Below are 21435 nucleotides of genomic sequence, written 5' to 3'. Positions count from 1 at the left end.
GTGTTCTTTCTATACAATTACATTTCAAATATTCCATTTCTACCACTTGTCATCATTAAAACACAACTACTTTGAGAAGTCTGATCTGATCAGAATACATTATTATTTTCCTTAATAGCTAGTTTTTAAAAAGCTTATAGTGCCAATCAAAAAATATAAATTGTAGTATAAAAACACCTAAAATGTTAGGATGTAGTCTTTTTTAAGTTTGTTTATGATAAATGTCAAGAACCATGAAGTGTCAGATTTTACCCTAGTTGCAAGCTAACAAATTAGCTCATTAGAGACAAAAAATAGATTATTTCTCACGGCAATAGCAGCAGCTAGAGTATCCGCATTTGCAACATGTCCCCAAGAGTAATGCAAAAATGGCCAGTGACGCTTGCATATGCAATGGGGTGTTACAGAACAAGAACCCTAAACTTAGAGAGTAAAAATATTTTATTACGGACAGTGAGGCTACCTGATCTTTCCATAGAAGGGAGACTATTTTTGTTTTACTGGATGGTAAGCAAATATGTCCTTTACTCCAGAGAAAAATATTATCTCTATTATTCAAGGCTATTTTTATACAAATATCCTTAAATAAATAGTCCAGAAAAAAACCAGCCTCGATTTGCAGAAGCACAAGAGACCTTTTGAGAATTGTCTTGAAACTATAACCACCTCTCATTGTTGCATTTTCTTAGCCTCTGAAAATTTTTCACATGAGTACAACACTCCATCAGTTATGATGATTAATCTGAACAATAGAGGTCAAATCCTGCCTGCCGTCAATTTTTTAAAAAGTTTTATTAAAACACAGCCTTCATGTATGTATTGTCTCTGACTGTTTTCATTCTTTAATGGCAGAGTTCACTATACCTTGACTATCAGCCTATCGCTGAGTACCTTTTATGATGAAAAGCACATCACTGTCAGACTTCAAATGGTCTAGAAAAACATATATTAATATATAACACAAAATATTTTCAAAGGCCACAATAGTTGGCCAGAGCCAGCTAATCAGACACGAAAAGCATTTTCATAATCTAAAAAAGTGTTAAAAGCAGGAAGGCAGCATTATATACCTCGAAGATGTAGTCAGTCTGCCAGAAATGGGTGGGGCTCCAATCCCATGTGTTGTGTCTTCCCTTACTGGAGGACAAATGGCTGAACTTTTGGCAGGAGTTACAAGTCTTCTATGTAGAAATATCCTCTGCATCAGAAACATAGAGTCCTTTACTTTGTGCCCAATCTATGATGGTGAATGTGTTGCCATGCCCCGGGTAATGATGGATCCAGGAAGCACTGACAGCAATCTGGGCAGAGCAAACTTGATCAAAAGTGTAATTCCAGCTGTTTATATCAGAGAATGAGCCCTTATCATGGGCACCTAGTGAGGGACCCAGACAGTTTCAACAGCAGCTACAATTTGTTTCCATAACTTCCCAGGTCCAAAGAGGTGTGTCTTGAATTTGCCAGCCATAATTTTTCTACACCAGCAGCTAGGACATTGGTTACAACCTACAGTTGGTAAATATATAATAAGGTTAGTCAAGGGGAGTATTGGCCAGAGGCAAGAGAAAAGCCTTGAGTTCTGCCCACTGTGCAGAATATTTATGTCCATTTCCAGTTCTATTATAGCTGGTGCTCAGACTGAACAGCTAAGGGCCCATCCCACAAACGGATAGCTGCCACTTTTTCACATAAAACCAAGATGTTATCCAGACTGACTACAGTTCTGAAAATACCATTTCCTTTAGACAAATGAGACTTGTGAAACCCTTCTCACCTTAATAGTTGTTGAATCTGAGTTCACTCACCCCAAAATAGGAATATCAGGATAGAGAGTCAAAAGCCCTCTAAGGTTCAGGCCATTAGTTTTGATAAGACCACAGTAGCAAGGCAATAGGTGCTTTCAAAAAGAGTGTGCATAGTGCTCACTTTGGCAGCACACATACTAAAATTGGAACGATACAGAGAAGATTAGCATGGCCGTTGCACAAGGATGACATGCAAATTCGTGAAGCGTTCCATATTTTTATGAAGCAAGAAGAGAAGTTTAGAGAAAAAAAGAGTAAAAAGAAACAAACAAAGCCTCCAAGAAATATGGGACTATGTGAAAAAGACCAAATCTATGTCTGATTGATGTACCTGAAAGTGAAGGGGAGAATGGAACCAAATTGGAAAACACTCTGCAGGATAATATTCAGGAGAGCTTCCCCAACCTAGCAAGGAGGGCCAACATTCAAATTCAGGAAACACAGAGAATGCCACAAAGATACTCCTTGAAAAGAGCAACTACAAGACACATAATTGTCAGATTCACCAAAGTTGAAATGAAGGAAAAAATGTTAAGGGCAGCCAGAGAGAAAGGTTGGGTTACCCACAAAGGGAAGTCCATCAGACTAACAGCGGACCTCTCCGCAGAAACTCTACAAGCCATAAGAGAGTGGGGGCCGATGTTCAACATTCTTAAAGAAAAGAATTTTCAACCCAGAATTTCATATACAGCCAAACTAAGTTTCATAAGTGAAGGAGAAATAAAATTCTTTACAAACAAGGAAATACTGAGACATTTTGTCACCACCAGGCCTGCTCTACAAGCTCCTGAAGGAAGCACTAAACATGGAAAGGAACAACCAGTACCAGCCACTGCAAAAACACGCCAAAATGTAAAGAACATGGATACTAGGAAGAAACTGCATCAACTAATGAGCAAAATAACCAACTAACATCATAATGACAGGATCAAGTTCACACATAACAATATTAACCTTAGAGGCAAATGGGCTAAATGCTCCAAATAAAAGACACAGACTGGCAAATCGGATAAAGAGTCAAGACCCATCAGTTTGCTGTATTCAGGAGACCCATCTCACATGCAGAGACACACATAGGCTCAAAATAAAGGGATGGAGGAAGATATATCAAGAAAATGGAAAACAAAAAAAGGTAGGGGTTGCAATCCTAGTCTCTGATGAAACAGACTTTAAATCAACAAAGATCAAAAGAAACAAAGAAGGATATTACATAATGGTAAAGGGATCAATTCAACAAGAAGAGCTAACTATCCTAAATATATATGCACCCAATACAGGAGCACCCAGATTCATAAAGCAAGTCCTTAGAGACTTACAAAGAGACTTAGACTCCCACACAATAATAATGGGAGACTTTTTTTTTTTTTTTTTTTTTGAGATGGAGTCTCGCTCTGTCACCCAGGCTGGAGTGCAGTGGCCAGATCTCAGCTCACTGCAAGCTCCGCCTCCCAGGTTTACACCATTCTCCTGCCTCAGCCTCCCAAGTAGCTGTGACTACAGACATGCGCCACCTTGCCCGGCTAGTGTTTTGTATTTTTTTTTTAGTAGAGACAGGGTTTCACCGGGTTAGTCAGGATGGTCTTGATCTCCTGACCTCATGATCCGCCCGTCTCGGCCTCCCAAAGTGCTGGGATTACACGCTTGAGCCACCGCGCCCGGCCATAATGGGAGACTTTAACACCCCACTGTCAACATTAGACAGATCAATGAGACACAAAGTTAACAAAGATATCCAGGAATTGAACTCAGCTCTGCACCAAGTGGAACTAATAGACATCTGTAGAACTCTCCACCCCAAATCAACAGAATATACATTCTACTCAGCACCACATCATACTTATTCCAAAATTGACCACATAGTTGGAAGTAAAGCGCTCCTCAGCAAATGTAAAAGAACAGAAATTAAAACAAACTATCTCTCAGACCACAGTGCAATCAAACTAGAATTCAGGACTAAGAAACTCAATCAAAACCACACAACTACATGGAAACTGAACAACCTGCTCCTGAATGACTACTGGGTACATAATGAAATGAAGGCAGAAATAAAGATGCTCTTTGAAACAAAGAGAACAAAGACACAACATACCAGAATCTCTGGGACACATTTAAAGCAGTGTGTAGAGGGAAATTTATAGCACTAAATGCCCACAAGAGAAAGCAGGAAAAATCTAAAATTGACACCCTAACATCACAATTAAAAGAACTAGAGAAGCAAGAGTAAACACATTCAAAAGCTAGCAGAAGGCAAGAAATCACTAAGATCAGAGCAGAACTAAAGGAGATAGTGACACAAAAAAACCTTCAAAAAATCAATGAATCCAGGAGCTAATTTTCTGAAACGATCAACAAAATTGACAGACCGCTAGCAAGACTAATAAAGAAGAAAACAGAGAAGAATCAAATAGACACAATAAAAAGTGATAAAGGGGATATCACCACCAACCCCACAGAAATACAAACTACCATCAGAGAATACTACAAACACCTCTATGCAAATAAACTAGAAAACCTAGAAGAAATGGATAAATTCCTGGACACATACACTCTCCCAAGAGTAAACCAGGAAGAAGTTGAATCCCTGAATAGACCAATAACAGGTTCTGAAATTGAGGCAATAATTAAGAGCCGGACAACCAAAAAAAGTCCAGGACCAGACAGATTCACAGCCAAATTCTACCAGAGGTATAAGGAGGAGCTGGTACCATTCCTTCTGAAACTATTCCAATCAATAGAAAAAGAGGGAATCCTCCCTAACTCATTTTATGAGGCCAACATCATCCTGATACCAAAGCCTGGCAGAGACACAACAAAAAAAGAGAATTTTAGACCAATATCCCTGATGAACATCGATGCAAAAATCCTCAATAAAATACTGGCAAACTGAATCCAGCAGCACATCAAAACACTTATCCACCATGATCAAGTGGGCTTCATCTCTGGGATACAAGGCTGTTTCAATATACACAAATCAATAAACGTAATCCAGCATATAAACAGAACCAAAGACAAAAACCACATGATTATCTCAATAGATGCAGAAAAGGCCTTTGACAAAATTCAACAGCCCTTCATGATAAAACTCTCAATAAATTCAGTATTGATGGAACGTATCTCAAAATAATAAGAGCTATTTATGACAAACCCACAGCCAATATCATACTGAATGAGCAAAAACTGGAAAAATTCCCTTTGAAAACTGGCACAAGACGGGGATGCCCTCCCTCACCACTCCTATTCAACATAGTGTTGGAAGTTCTGGCCAGGGCAATCAGGCAGGAGAAAGAAATAAAGGATATTCAATTAGGAAAAGAGGAAGTCAAATTGTTCCTGTTTGCAGATGACATGATTGTATATTTAGAAAACCCCATCGTCTCAGCCCAAAATCTCCTTAAGGTGATAAGCAACTTCAGCAAAGTCTCAGGATACAAAATTAATGTGCAAAAATCACAAGCATCCTTATATACCAATAACAGACAAACAGAGAGACACATCATGAGTGAACTCCCATTCACAATTGCTTCAAAGAGAATAAAATACCTAGGAATTCAACTTACAAAGGATGTGAAGGGCCTCTTCAAGGAGAACTACAAACCACTGCTCAATGAAATAAAAGAGGACACAAACAAATGGAAGAACATTCCATGCTCATGGATAGGAAGAATCAATATGGTGAAAATGGCCATACTGCCCAAAGTAATTTATAGATTCAATGCCATCCCCATTAAGCTACCAATGACTTTCTTCACAGAATTGGAAAAAAACTACTGTAAAGTTCATATGGAACCAAAAAAGAGCCCACATTTCCAAGACGATCCAATGCAAAAAGAACAAAGCTGGAGGCATCACGCTACCTGACTTCAAACTATACTGCAAGGCTACAGTAACCAAAACAGCAAGGTACTGGTACCAAAACAGAGATATAGACCAATGGAACAGAACAGAGTCCTCAGAAATAATACCACACATCTACAGCCATCTGATCTTTGACAAACCTGAGAGAAACAAGAAATGGGGAAAGGATTCCCTATTTAATAAATGGTGCTGGGAAAATTGGCTAGCCATAAGTAGAAAGCTGAAACTGGATCCCTTCCTTAAACTTTATACAAAAATTAATTCAAGATGAATTACAGACTTAAATGTTAGACCTAAAACCATAAAAACCCTAGAAGAAAACCTAGGCAATACCATTCAGGACATAGGTATGGGCAAGAACTTCATGTCTCAAACACCAAAAGCAATGGCAACAAAAGCAAAAATTGACAAATGGGATCTAATTAAACTAAAGAGCTTCTGCATAGCAAAAGAAACTACCATCAGAGTGAACAGGCAACCTACAGAATGGGAGAAAATTTTTGCAATCTACTCATCTGACAAAGGGCTAATATCCAGAACCTTCAAAGAACTCAAACAAATTTACAAGAAAAAAACAAACAACCCCATCAAAAAGTGGGAGAAGGATATGAACAGACATTTCTCAAAAGAAGACATTTATGCAGCCAACAGACACATGAAAAAATGCTCGTCATCACTAGCCATCAGAGAAATGCAAATCAAAACCACAATGAGATACCATCTCACACCAGTTAGACTGGCAATCATTAAAAAGTCAGGAAACAACAGGTGCTGGAGAGGATGTGCAGAAATAGGAACACTTTTACACTGATGGTGAGACTGTAAGCTAGTTCAACCATTCTGGAAGACAGTGTGGCGATTCCTCAAGGATCTAGAACTAGAAATACCATTTGACCCAGCCATCCCATTACTGGGTATATACTCAAAGGATTTTAAATCATGCTGCTATAAAGACACATGCACACGTATGTTTATTGCGGCACTATTCACAATAGCAAAGACTAGGAACCAACCCAAATGTCCATCAATGACAGACTGGATTAAGAAAATGTGGCACATATATACCATGGAATACTATGCAGCCATAAAAAAGGATGAGTTCATGTCCTTTGTAGGGACATGGATGCAGCTGGAAACCATCATTCTCAGCAAACTCTCACAAGAACAGAAAACCAAACACTGCATGTTCTCACTTATAGGTGGGAATTGAACGATGAGAACACTTGGACACAGGAAGGGGAACATCACACACCAGGGCCTGTTGTGGGGTGGGGAGAGCAGAGAGGGATAGCATTAGGAGATAAACCTAATGTAAATGATGAGTTAATGGGTGCAGCACACCAAGATGGCACATGTATACATATGTAACAAACTTGCATGTTATGCACATGTACCCTAGAACATAAAGTATAAAACAAACAAACAAAAAAAAGAGTGTGCATGGTGTCAATATAAGGGAAGTGATGCATCTAAAGTAAAGTCCCAAAGGTGCCTCAGGTGGAAGCTGCCTCCCTTTGCCAGAGGCTCAAGATGGAAAAATCATTAGTCACTGAGACTATAGCTCGAGGAGGTCATCCAGTTTGTGGAATCCCAAAAGTATTGTTACTTTCCTATGGATAGCTCTTCCTGATCAGAATTCCCTTTGGTACTTATGGAATGGAAGGTACAAGCATATTCACATCAATTTCTACTATATATTTAAATATAGAAGCAACAAAAGCAGTACATTGAATTGTTCCAACGGACCCTACCAACTGTAAACTTACATTACTGTCTCTCACCCCACTGTAAACTTTGCCCAGTCAGATAAGTTGAACCTGGGCTTCCTTCCCAACTCAAGACCAGGTAGAATAATGACATGGACACCTGCATCCAAGAGGGTCATACAAGTTCAAATCTCTCTCCCTGAAGTTCTCTAGCATACTTAGCTAGGTGAATATGTCCTTTGATCCCTCTTAAGGATGGGGAGACCTCAGCCTCACCCCTATTAATCTTTCTGCATAAAGAAGCTACAGAGGAGGCGGGAGGGGGCAAGAAGTGAGGTAAGGGCTTTATGAAAAGATGCAAAGGGAAAAAGTGGGGTAGCCCAGCTCATAGTTCATGACTCAACAGAATGAACTTCTAATGTTTTCATTCTGACTAAAATTCTGTATCAATTGGCAAGATTCTTATGGCTAGCAGCATCAATTTCAGTATTAAAGACCCCTGGATATAACAACCACAGCTACACCGCATTCTCGCTGGGGGTGCAAGGGTTATGCCCTTTGCCCAACTCAAGCCTGACACAACTTTTTTAAGGAATTCACCTAAATCTGGAGCATCTGCAAGCACCACTACCAAAATAACACTTTCTTAAATTCTTTTAAGTTTCAATATAAAAACTAGGGGAGTGTTCCAGAGCTGCAGGACTAACCATAGAATTTATCTAAGAAATTGGTTTAGTTTCTCATTCTTCAGTGGGTCACCTTGATCACCATCGTAAATCCAATTTGGATCAGTAAAACCTCAAGTACTTGTTAATCCCTCATCTATGACTTCCCACAGGAGTTTGTCTCCAAAAAAATCTCAAAGAAGCTCAAGAATCTCTTATAATAACCATGAATAATTTTTAAAAAAAAAAAAGAAAGAAAGAAAAGTCAGAAGACTTTATTTTCATCTCTAAATGGGTCTAAGATTCGGATGACAGACTGCAGGAGGTACAAAGTCATATGAAGGCATTTTGGTTGCCATTCTTTTTAAACAAGCATTATATACCCTACCCCTCATCTCTTGAGTAAATCAAGCAAATGCCAGCCATTTGCCTGGTTTCTGTCCATGTGGTTTCAAATTTTCCTCCTTGACACTCAGTAGTAGTGTTTTTCTATAAATATTAATCACATAAACGTAAGAACTCTCTGGTCTCCCCAGGGCAAATTTTAATAATGCTTGTTACAGTGGGGTGGACTTGAGCCTGACCACCAGATTGACAAGATAGTCTTCCTGCCCAGAGGAGAGTTAGATACAACCAGGGCACCATTCAGACAGCTGCCTTTGAATTTACTTCTGAGTTCTCAGACTGCAACACCCTCCCAAATTCGTCCTAATTAATACCCATTAAAGTACAATATTATTAATTGTCCTGTTGACCATATAGTTTGGTCAAACGTCTGCTATCAGCACGTGGCATTGCCTTAAATCAACCATAAGGATCTCATTCTTCCTATTCCAGAAATTCATGTCTCTTTCTGCATCCCATGCTCATCATCAAAACTATCAAGGACTTAGAAGGGTCTGAAATTTTACCATATACAAAAGCTAACAGGAAAGGCAGCTATAGTTTCATGGAGACTGATGAGAAAGGTGAGACTCCTGCCTCACAGACAAAGTTCAGTATATTCCTCAAAGCTATTGCCGATATTGAAGTATCTAGAGTATGAGCGTTTGCATCACATTCCTAAACCTCATCTTAAGGGTATCGTCAAGAAGGCACATGCTGTGAATTGCATTTTGCATTATAGGAGAGAAACTCCAAGCTTAGGAAACCCAGATCTTTTGCTTATTTATTTATTTATTTATTTATTGAGACAGAGTCTCACTTCGTTGCCAGGCTGTAGTGTAGTGGCACAATCTCAGCTCACTGCAACCTCTACCTCCCAGGTTCAAGCGATTCTCCTGCCTCAGCCTCCCCCCACCCCCCCACCCTAGCTGGGACTACAGGCGCCTGCCACCATGCCCAGCTAATTTTTTGTGTTTTTAGTAGAGACGGGTTTTCACTGTGTTAGCCAGGATGGTCTCGATCTCCTGACCTCAAGATCCACTGGCCTCTGCCTCTCAAGGAGCTAGGATTATAGGCATGAGTCACCGTGCCCAGCCAGGAAATCTGATCTTTTAAAATGGACAATAAGCATGCCTGCCCCAAAAGGAGATATTATCTTTTTCATACCAGACAGTAAATAAATCTGCCCTTTGTTTAAGAAGGAGATATTATCTCTATCTTCCGAGGCTTTTCACTATATAATCATCATTGATAAGATAGCCTGGAATAAAGGCAGTCAGGGCCTCTGCTCAGAAGACGTGCAGAAATGTGAAAGACCCATGAATTGTCTCTCAATTATGTAAACAATTAGTGATGTAGTATTAAAAGGTATATCTCTACATAAGCTTGTTATTGTTATGCTAATATTTTTATTTTTAACACATTTACTGAGGTATTTACTGTCATGCAAGAAACTGCACATATTTAGGGTAGAAATTTTGCTAAGTATGTGTGTGTGTGTGTGTGTGTGTGTATCCTGATGACCAGATTGACAAGATAGTCTTTCTGCTCAAAGAAGAGTTAAATACAACCAGGGCACAAGGAGCATGATCAAGTTAATGCACATAGCCATCATCTTAAAAAGTTTCTTTATCTCCTTTTTTAAAAAATTCTTTTTTTAAAACATCAGATGAATTTTATCCAAAGCAGATGAAATTAGTTGAATTGCCAATATCTCCTTTAAGGTAAAAATTATATTTCTACCAGACAAGGCATGATAAATGATTCCTGGTGGAGGTAAGGATATGTTTTAGGGCATAGTTTGAGTTAAATCATTGCACTAAAAGAAATTATGAAAGTTTTCTATCATTAACTCTCAATGTCATGCAAATAAGACATTTAAAATTGCCATTGAGTTTCACTTTAGTCAATGGAGATTTTCATTCTGAAAACTTACCCATCAAACATGATCTTCTTGCAGGATTTAAGTAATTGCTGAAATACATTGCTTTCATTTTCTTTCAACAGGTTTCCTGACCACTTCTTTCCTTAGAGTTGATTTCTGAAAAAGATAAGTGGTTCCATTATATTATTCTGGAGGTAAAAGAGGAAAACTTAAATGTTCTTCTCATCTTTTAAAGAAAGATGCCCTTTTTATGTTTTGGGGTTTTCCAAAGTACAGATTTTATTTTCATAGTCTTTGGAATATGGAAATAAATTATATGGAACATTATTACAGTTACATGTTACATTAAGATTATATGAAACCATAGCTAAACAAAATAAAATTCTTATATCCATGTTTCATCATATTATAAATCAAGTTTTACTTTACTTAAATAGTAAAGAACTAATAGGCTATACCTTACATCATTCACCATGAAGTAAAGCGGATCTTACCAAAAACTCGATGCCTAAAAATATTTAAACTGGAATTTTATTTGCAATGGTCCTTGAAAGAAATTTCTACACAGGAGAAAAACTTTAGTAGCAATATGTAAACATCTTCAGCTTGGTGCCCCAATGGGAATCAATAGGATCATAATTAAAGAATAATAAAGAGCACACAAGTTATATATTGTAACATCTCGTGTCTGTTTTTAACATGCAAACTACACAGCAAATAAAATCTATTTTTACATTCATACTTATCACAGAGTTAATATTTTTGTTGGTATTTTGGGGGACTCATAAAACAAAGTAATTTTTAAACATTAAATCTTTTTTAAGTATGCCTTAAAAGTTAGAGATATATTCCAGGAACTTGGCCCTAACTGCCTTTGAAATATACCACAAAGATGCATTATGAAAGAAATACTAATACATTTTTACACAATGCCCTGAAAAATGGTTAGAAATGCAGGAAATAAATGATAAATATTCATTATTTTACTATCTTAAGCAATGACAGTTTGACAAGAAAAACTGAAAGATTTTCTGAAATTAGAATAATATTTCAATATGTTAGATAAATATCACTATCAAGAATGTGTTTGAGCAGGCATAAAAATATGTTGTTGGCCACAGAAAATTTAATGAAATTCCCATGCTTGAAAACTAGCAATTTGTAAGCAGGTCATCATGGAAGACGATACTGGGGGATGACCAAAGTCTTCCGATAATACTCTGGCATTCTGAGTCCCTTTTAAGTCACATTCTTTTTCCTCTCCATTCATTCTTTGCTATCTTTATTAGTCCATTTTCACACTGCTATAAAGAACTACCTGAGACTGGGTGATTTACAAATAAAAGAGGCTTAATTGACTCACAGTTCCACAGGGCCAGGAAGGCCTCAGGAAACTTAACAATCATGGCGGAAGGCGAAGGGAAACAAGGCACCTCTTACCCGGCGGCAAGAGAGAGAGAATGAGGAAGGAACTGCCAGTCACTTTTAAACCATCAGATCTCCTGAGAACTCACTATCATGAGACCAGAATGGGGGAAACCACCCCCATGATTCAATCACCTCCAACCAGGTTCCTCCCTCAACACCTGGGGATTACAATTCAAGATGTGATTTGGGTGGGGACATAGAGCTAAACCATATCACTATCTTACTTCATTAAGAGCAGTACGTGTTAATTAAACACTATGGGGAATTTTTAAACTTCTTGGTGAAATTCGTGCCATTATTCACTCTATGCCTATGTATTTTGTGGGTCTGCCCACATACTACACTCTTCTGATATCTCTATTACCATTACTGTTCTACTTACAAATTCTCAACAGACACTATTATAACCATGAGAGTTGGGCTTACTCCCCCAACCAGTACTTTTCCATCCTCTTAAATTATTTATCCCACCCAATTTAAGTCCCACAGTCCGATCTTTAAACTAGGACTCAGCACAGAACATTGTACCAGCAAAATCCTTCCTTAAGGAAATATGCCTGGAGATACATTTTCCTACCTGTATCCTAACTATGAATTTGGAAATCAGAGAGATAAAAAGGGAATGCAAGAGGAGACAGACAGTGGTGATGGTTACACAACATTATGAATATATTCAATACCTCTGAACTATACACTTAAAATAATTAATATAGTAAATTTTATGTTATGTATATTTCACAACAAAAAATTGAAAATATTGTGGCAGGGACATTGGATTTGTAGTCGATCAAAATTTAATTCAAATACTTGGCTCTATCCATTTCTGATTTATATAGCAAATTACTTAAGTACACTGGGCATAATATTTCTCAACTATAAAATAGAGGTAATAATTTTATCTACCCCACATGGTTCTTGTGAGAATTAAATTATAACATGCAAGTTATGACATTTCTTCATAGTAAATATCAAATTAATGTTAGCTATTAATCCAAACTTAAATCCATTTTATTGATCATTAATTATTGCCTATAGTTGGTGTGTTTTAGGATTTTGTAAGGTTTTTTTTTTCTTAATCTGAAGTCAAGTTTTCTCTAGCATGCAAATGTTATACAGTTGCAAAGGTGGTCTTTCTAAACCAGAATCATTACCACATTCAATTCTTTAGTTGTTTTCTGTTTCCATCCTTTCTAACCTCATTTCCCAGCTCACAATCTTACATATATATTAGGCTCCAATCAAGCCAGATTGGGACTGAGACCAACAAGCAATTCCCTGAAAAAGCCTCATCTTTCTCTCCTCCCCAGTCTGACACAGTGTCACCCCTGATCAGACTGCCTGCTTGGCCCTCTTTCTTTTCTACTTGAACAAGTCTTATTCATCCCTCAAGCTTCAGTTCAATGACCCTACCTTAGAAAGCCTTCCAGGACTTCTGCAAATATCAGTGTTCCCATATCATTGAATTCATATGGCTATTATAGTATCTGTCTAGTTGCTATATTTCTTCAAGTGTCTGCTCACACACTTGACTGTGGTTCACTGGTAGGCAAAAGGTTATTGATTTCTTTGTTTCCCTACTACCTGACACATATTTCACATATTCAACAAATGAAAAATGAATGAGTGAAAGGATAGGATTCTATTGGGAACATGAACAAATAAATCTGTGATGACCACAACCACACACAGAAGATATTGCCCAACAAATTTTCCACTTTTGAGCTGACACAGATTAAGACACATTCTCCAGAAAACCTCCATTCAAAGGTAAACACATTGAATTGGAGGGAAAAGGTACTAAACTATTACTATACTTACATGAATTTGTTTAATCAACCAGCAAGTCTTAAAACAGGATTCTAAGGGTTTGAAACAAAACTTTTTATGGGGCATATGTTGCCACAGAAAAAACCAAAGCAGACACTGCTGCTTAGAGAGAGAAAGAAGAAACACAGGTGGACATTCATAGTGGGTGGCTCTAGATAGGTTATATCTGATTGGATGTAAAATCAGAAATGACAGAGGGGAAATCTGAGGAAAAACTGTTCAGTCAACAATTTGTCACAGACCAGACCTGCACCTACAACAACACGCAGCCTCCTCTGGGAAGACAAACTAATTTTAACTCTAGTAACATCAAATTTTGTTAAGAAGGTAAATGCACTAAAAATAAAAGTCATTTAGAAGATTAAATACAAATTATGCTCTGGATTTTCCATGCTGTTGCTTCTCATATGTAGCGTGAATAGCTCAGGGCTAGTACAGAACCTATCACACCAAATAAAAAGCTAAGAAACTCGCCAAGTCCTGAGAGAACCACAGCTAAGTAACGTTAGCACTCTTTCACTGCTCTTACCAAAAACGCATACAAAAAAAAGGTTACTGCCATTTATAAAAAGAAAATTCTTACAGAAAGAAAACTGCATGAAAAATATACTCTTTTATATTAAACCAGTGTTATTTATCTTCATTGCTCATAGTGAGGGCTAGGTTAGGACAAAGGAACTGAGACCAAGATCCAGTGGCCTCACAGGCAGAGATTTATTGGCACTGCTACCCCGCAGCACTCAGGGAGGGAAGCTGAGAAGTTAACTCTTGACACCAGGGCAAAAAGGGGGTCACTGAGAGGAGCAGACCCAGACATGCAGCAAGGAATCACATTGCTCCCGTAACCATACTTGAGGGAAATTGCTTTACAATAGAGTACAGAGATATTTCTCAGAGCATGAGTTTCTTTTCCATCTTCGTTTTGATGTAACTTTATGTGAGTAAAATGCCTGACTCTCAGCTTTAAAATATTCCTCCCAAGAATGCTTATGAAAAATGTAACAGTTTTGATGCTGTGGTAGATTGCGTAACTATTCACAAAAATGTACTGCCCTTCCTGTGGGGAATTAAACATTCTCACCCTGTTAAATGCACGGGCGGCATGTGACTTGCTTTGGACAATGAAACGTGGGAAAGGTATTCAAGCTGAAGATTGAGCAACATGCTTTGTCATTCTGTCTCTTCTGCTTCCATAACAATTGCCAATTTTCAAGCGAAAAGTTTCTCCATTAGTCTAGATCCTGGGGTGAAGGTGACATGGAACAGAGCTGTGGCCAACGAATGATTGACATGCAACATGAATAAAAGATAAGTGTTTTGTTTTTCTTTAAGATGCTGAGACTTGGAGGATTGTTTGAGATTACTGCATAACCCAGCTCATCCTGACTGGTAGAGCCATTTCTCAGACTGCAATGTGGCAGGCCAAAGGGAAGATGCTTGGTTTATAGGTTTGTAATACTCTACTGCCATATGGGTGACAGCACCATCAGGGAATGGAGTCATTAAGAATGGAGGGATATGCACTTTGTTCTTAAATAGCTAGGATTCCTAAAACTAAAGCTGCTATCCATTTAAATTAAAGTTAACTCTCAACATAAAAACGAGTTGTGTCCCAAAAGATAATTTTAGGTCAGAATGCCTCTCACAAAGGAACCTGTTATAAACGGAAATTAAAATCCTATGCTAGTCCTTTATTACTTAGTTTCTAAAAGTTAGTATTATTTTAGTTGCTTTAAGATTAAAAAGATAAGTCTAAGTCTTAGACTCAGCCTCCATAATCATGTGAGCCAATTCCTTACATCTCATTATATAATTATAATAAATAATAAAAATAGATTATTATATAAATAATAAAAATTATTTATAATAAATAAGTAATAATTTCTTTATAATAGATTATTATATAATATATTATATAAGAAAGAAATTATTATTATATAGTAATTAGACAGGGTTTATATCATGTGTAACCAAATTATGACATAATAATATTATTATTATTAAATAATAATCTCTTTTTTTATATAATAAAGAGATGAAGGAATTGGTTAAGTCTAAGGCCCACAGTCAGCAAGCTAGGAACCTAGGAATGCTGATGGTATAAGTTCCAGTCTAAGTCTGAGTTCAAGTCTGAACACAAGAGATCTATGTTCCAGCTCAAATACAGTCAGGCAGAGAGAAAGAATTCTTTCTTACTCAGCCTTGTTTTCCAGTCAGGCCCTCAATAGATTGTTTCAGCCCACTCACACGTTGGAGAGGGCTATCTGCTTTACTCAGCCTACCAATTCGAATGTTAATCTCATTCAGAAATATGCTCACAAACAACCCAGAAATAATGTTTAACCAAATGTCTGGGCACCCCATGGCTCTGTCAACTCAACATATAAAATTAACCTTCACATCTTGTAACATTGTTCCTTGAGATCAACTAGAAATTACAGCTTAAAAGCCAGAACACCAACACATACCTCCCAAATATCATCGGGTCAGTAACAGGAAACCTGTTTTTATTTGATGTTTGTTTATATGTTTTATTTTATATTTTATAGGTATTTATTTTGTTTATAGATTTCATTTCATTCTTTTTTTTTGTCTGTGTTTTGGCCCTGGAACAAGAGCAGAGACTCCCTGTCTACAAATCCTCACCTTCTCATGGGAGTATCAACTTTTTTTGGTTTCACACATTCTAATAGTGTCAGCAAGCAGTGACAATTTAATTGGAAAAGTAAAGAGGAATAGAAAGTTTCCCTGATAACATTGCATTAGTTATCTATTTCTATATAACAAATTACCCCAAAACTTAACAGCATACAATGATAAACACGTATTATCTCACGCAGTCTCTCTGGGTCAAGAATCCATTTCAGCTGAGTGGTTTTGGCTCAGAATCTTTCACGAAGTTGCAGTCAACTTGTCAGCCCAGGTTACCATCATGTGAAGGATTGAGTGGGCTGGAGGATCTACTTTCAAGGTGGCTCACTCACATGCCTGAAAAATTAGTGCTAGTTGTTCGACCCTTGGTTTTTTGGCACATGGTTCTCTTCACAGGGACACTTGAGTGTTCTTACTCAAGCTGGCTTGAGTAGCTGGCTTTACTTACAAGTAATACAAGAAATATCAATCCATCATTTTTATGATTTTGCCTCAAAACTCACATACTGTCATTTCCACATTGTCTTACTGTGTTCATTACACAGTTAACACACTGTGTTAATTACACAGATCAGCCCCATTCGATATGGAATAGGTGACACCACCTGTGAATATCAGGATGCAGGGATCCTTAGAAGTCATCTTGGAGGGTAGCTACCATATTTATATTTTCCCCACAACTTATAGACTATCCTGGTCACTGGCTTGTATCATTTATTGAATTCAAGTCTATAACTTTAGCTCATATAAAATTCTGACCAACATAATTCCAGATTTTACAAATATCAAGATATCTCTCAAGACATCTGTAAAATCAAATAGAGAGATCATATTTTAAAATTCAGTCACATTTAAATGACAGGTAATATAATAATTATTATTATTTATTTAATATATTCAGCTTTGTCATTTTCCCTGTGGTATGATTCACTTAGTACCAAAGTAAATATCCAAAAGGTATTACCATCATGTAAATCTTCTTTTCTCAATTTCAATATGTTCTTTCTCATTCATATCCAGTAGGGTCATACAGGTGAGGCCTAAGCGTAATAAAAGGGCAGTGTAAGAAAAATTCTATTATTTTAATGCTAACAAAACAGACATTATTACATTGAAAATGTGATCCTAGAAACATTTTAAGAATAAGCTTTTGTTCAAAAGTCTAAACAAAGCTTTCAAAGACTTAATTCCAAGTGCTAAGGTTTATTTGCAGATTTTCACATTGTCTTTTATATTAATTGTTTCAAGGCTTGACAAACCTAATGAGAAGTATTTGCTAACATCCTTCACACCAGTCTTTCAGTCAACAAGTATTACCAACCACGTCAAGTAAGATATAGTCTCTGCATTCAGGACCATACAGCCTAATAGAGGGAGACAGGTATATAAGTAAACATACTTCAAATGCACCCCAAGCATGATTAAAAGCTTGAATGTCACACTAGCATCAATATACAAATCTTGCTAGTTCCAAGTCCTACTTGTTCACAAAGAAAATCTAGTCCCTTAAGAACCCCTTCCTCCATCCTCACCAGCAACAAAACTTGTCTTTGAAACCCGGGAGTTTGCTTCATGTACTCTCGAATATATGGAGGTTCTTCCTGCCACAGGCCTCTGCTGCCCTTAGCTATTCCATCTGGGTTGGCCTTAAGTGCTACAAGTTCTGATCTTTCAGTTCCTCTTCTTCTGGTTTTCACCCACCACCCCATGTTCACTCAGAGCTCTCATTCCTCACAGATCTCTGTGTCTAAATCTCAATTTACCCCAGTCTCCATGGTATCCAACATTTTGGCAATTTCCTGTAAAGGGGGAGGGTGGTTTGCAACCTGTGTTACTCTGTATTATTCTTAATAAAAGACTCCATTTCCAAGTTCCTTTAGTCCAAAGCACCACAGGCCTCTTCTCAGGACCTTGCTATGTCACACCTCACTCTATGCCACTTCAACCCACCTTCTGAACCTTTCCACCACTCCCTCTATACCGGACCCTTCCGTTTGTATATAGGCATGCCAAAGCGTCTTCAGTTTTCCCTGTACCTGACTCTCTGTAGAAGCATAGTCTCTATTTCTTGAGAAAGATATCTACACTCAGTGTGCCTAACTCCTCCTTTTACCCTCAACTACCCTTTCATTCTATTCTGGTATTTGCACCTGCAATTCCATGAAACTATTAAGGTTAAGGTTATCAGTAGCCCCCTTGTTGTTAAATCCAATGAAAACATATTTCTTATTGTCCAGTGGTTCTGCATCCAGTGCTTCCTCACCCACTCTGCCCACTAGGCCTCCGTTCCAAACCAGGTCTTCTAATGACCTATTGTGATATGGAGATATTTCCATACAGTCAGGAAAGCTGTATGGGACTTGGTTTAGTTCCTGGCTGCAAAGCAGTAACTTTGATCGTTTTCTCATGAGGCACCCTGCTTGTTATGAGCCATAGCTTCAAGCAGCAATTGTACATTTGGATATTTTGGCCATTTGGGTTTTTTAGCTTCTATGAGCAGAGTGCTGTACTCCAGTCCCTAGTTTTATGCTGTGAGCCTGTCTCACATAAAAACATGTAAGACTATTCTCCACAGAGGCCAAGTTTCTGCTGCCACTTCCCTGCTACTGGGTCCATAGCTCAGCAGCCCTGTGGCATTTTCCCCATGTTGTATATGTACTCTGTCTCTGGACTGTAAAAATATCCATCTCTTTTTTGACCTGGGCCTTGACTTTCTGGTATTGTCCTTTAATATATGATTAGCATTAGTGTATAATTTTATCAGAAAGGGTGTGGAAGCATGATATATTATGAAGACATCTCCCACCATTTCTTAATTTCACAGGATTGTAGTGTGGATAAAACCCTACACAGAAGGAGAAATCTGTTGTGAGCAGTAAGGTCTCTACAAATGTTATTCAGTAATAATAAGCACAGATATTCAAGGAAGCAGGAAGACAGTTTATTAGAACATACTGGTTTCTCCCCTTTCACACTTGATCTAAGACCCAGGGAGGAGATCCTAGAGGAAGGGGCCACAGGCACTGAGGGGCTGCTTAAGGGAAATCCTAATGGACAACCATCAGAGTTAACCTAGTGTCAGATATTTTTAAAGCTCTTTACAAATACTACCTGATTTAGTTCATTATCATTCTTCCCATTTTATAGATGCGCTACAGAATACTTAAGCTACTTGCTCAGGATGACCCAGCTAATAAGAATTAGACTGCTGCAGTGCGAGCTCCTAGCTCATGCAAGAAGTTGTTTCTACAGCAAGAAGGGGTAGGTCTTAGGTAATCGTGAGTGGAATGAAACACTGTATTTTCTTTTCACAGAGCCCTTTCAATTAGCCCCTTCTCTTAAAATATCCCTGGGTGCTTGAGAAGCAAGTAGAATCTGTTTACTTGGCAAACTTTTGTATCAGCGAAGAAGATAGGTTGATGGTAACTCTATAGTAATGGGGATCTAAAGAGTTTTCTTTGTTTTTAATAATTGCTAATTTACTCTAGTACAGATAATTGAGTCAACCATTCTCATTTGCTTGAACTCCTTTAAAACATCTGAGGAGCTGTTTTCAAACAGAAAAGAGAATACTGACAAGTACACCATTATCTTTCCTACTTAAAGAGCTGAAGCCTAGAGTATAGTCAGGGGGAAATGAAAAAACTCACACTACTGTTTGAACAGCCATTCCAATTAAAAAGCGCCCTGGGATGGGTGCGGATCTGGTCACCGTGCATGGCGGACATAAGAGCTCTGCTGGGAGTGCCTATAGAGTCATTTTGGCAAGGCCGCCTCCCAGAGCCAACTGATCAATAGGCATCTCTCACCTTTTTCAAAGTACAGTGGGAACTGAAGACAGTGAAAAACAGTATCCTCCTCAACAAGACCACACTAACCCAAACCACAGCAGCACTGGTGCCAGCTCCAGGGAAGGCAGCCCTTCTGAGGGGACATCAGCGATGAGCAATGTGATGGAGAGGTTTGGAATTGCTTTAGCCACAATCTACAGGAGCACTTCAGAGTCCTGCCGGCCCAGTCATTGTCTCCATTTTTCAGGGAAGGGCTGCCTTCCCTAGAGCTGGCACCAGTGCTGCTGTGGTTTGGGTTAATATGGTCTTGTTGAGGAGGATACTGTTTTTCAGTGTCTTCAGCTCCCACTGTACTTTGAAAAAGGCGAGAGATGCCTATTGATCGGTTGGCTCTGGGAGGAGGCCTTGCCAAAATGACTCTATTTTTCAGAGATCCTTTATATGGCTCAGTGGGTCATCAGACACATCTCATGCCCAGGTATAAACAAAAGGCATGGAAGTATAAGGGAGGGAGAGACTTCACAAAGTGCCCAGCTTTACATCAAAGCTCAGTCCTCAGGTAGAGGGCTAAATCAAAGGCTTTCAAGTAAAGCTAATATGTGAAACCTTCATTTAATAGAAGTGCAAAATTGAACAAAAAAAAAAAAAAACTAGAAAAGAATCGAAAGTTAAACACAGAGAGTAGAGGAAGGAATAATGAGGGGCCATAAGCCACTCATAAGTAGTGATTGTCAATATAAGACATGACTCAGTAGCTCCCTCTTAAGAAGAGATTAAACTTTGCATCCTCTCAAAGCATGAAGAGAATGACATTTCCCTACCTCCATTTTCTCTCCTGTTCTTTTCTCTCCTCATTCTACACATTGTTTCTAAGCTACAAGTCCCCCATGTTTCACCTGCAACCATGTTCTAGCACCACATTTTTTAAAGGGTGGTAACTTCTCCATTCACTTACTAAGTGCTTGAAGTATCCCAACACCACCCAACATAAAAAATATTAAAGCCATGTAATGTGTTGGTGGGAAGAGAAAGTAGTCTGTATTTACGATAGTTCCTAGACAAGTGGGGCTAAGCAAATATTTACCAAATTCACTTTAATTTGTTTACTCATCTCATACACATACCCCTACAATGCCCATTTGGCTGGGATAATGTTTTGAAATACTAATCTGCTATTACTTTTTCTCCCTGTACTTTTCTTTTTGTTCTCTCTTTAATTCAAGTAGGCAACTAGACTGTGCTCTTTACTCAAGATAAATATAGAACAAAGAGGACAGTAGCTTACAATTTTACTATTATCTTCCAAAGCCTGGATTTTTATAGAGGGGATTAAAAGTAGAGGATCCCCAAACATTGACAGTGTATTAGTCAGAAACAAGAAAAGAAAAAGATTTCCCACCGGGGAAAAAAATGCAAGGGATTTCTTCTGGGTGGAGA

At 38.1% G+C, this 21435-nt stretch overlaps 1 long non-coding RNA gene and 1 other non-coding gene across 3 annotated transcripts in view; one reads left to right on the top strand and one right to left on the bottom strand.

The window, feature by feature from the left end:
• Window positions 1-21435, bottom strand: part of LOC110743777 — a 109048-nt gene that overhangs the window by 44890 nt on the left and 42723 nt on the right. For both annotated transcript variants that reach the window (XR_002523351.1, XR_002523352.1), the window contains 2 exons: window positions 17172-17247; window positions 10352-10456 (listed from right to left, as the gene is read on the bottom strand). This is a non-coding gene — a long non-coding RNA (uncharacterized LOC110743777). The remainder of the gene's footprint in view (window positions 1-10351; window positions 10457-17171; window positions 17248-21435) is intronic.
• Window positions 1919-2025, top strand: LOC116275975. Its single transcript, XR_004185441.1, has one exon. It is a non-coding gene; the product is annotated as a U6 spliceosomal RNA (small nuclear RNA).

Source organism: Papio anubis, chromosome 7 (assembly GCF_008728515.1).
Source record: "Papio anubis isolate 15944 chromosome 7, Panubis1.0, whole genome shotgun sequence".
Classification (NCBI taxonomy): domain Eukaryota; kingdom Metazoa; phylum Chordata; class Mammalia; order Primates; family Cercopithecidae; genus Papio; species Papio anubis.
Note: the sequence above shows the minus strand (reverse complement) of the source record. Positions and strands in the feature narration are given on the sequence as shown.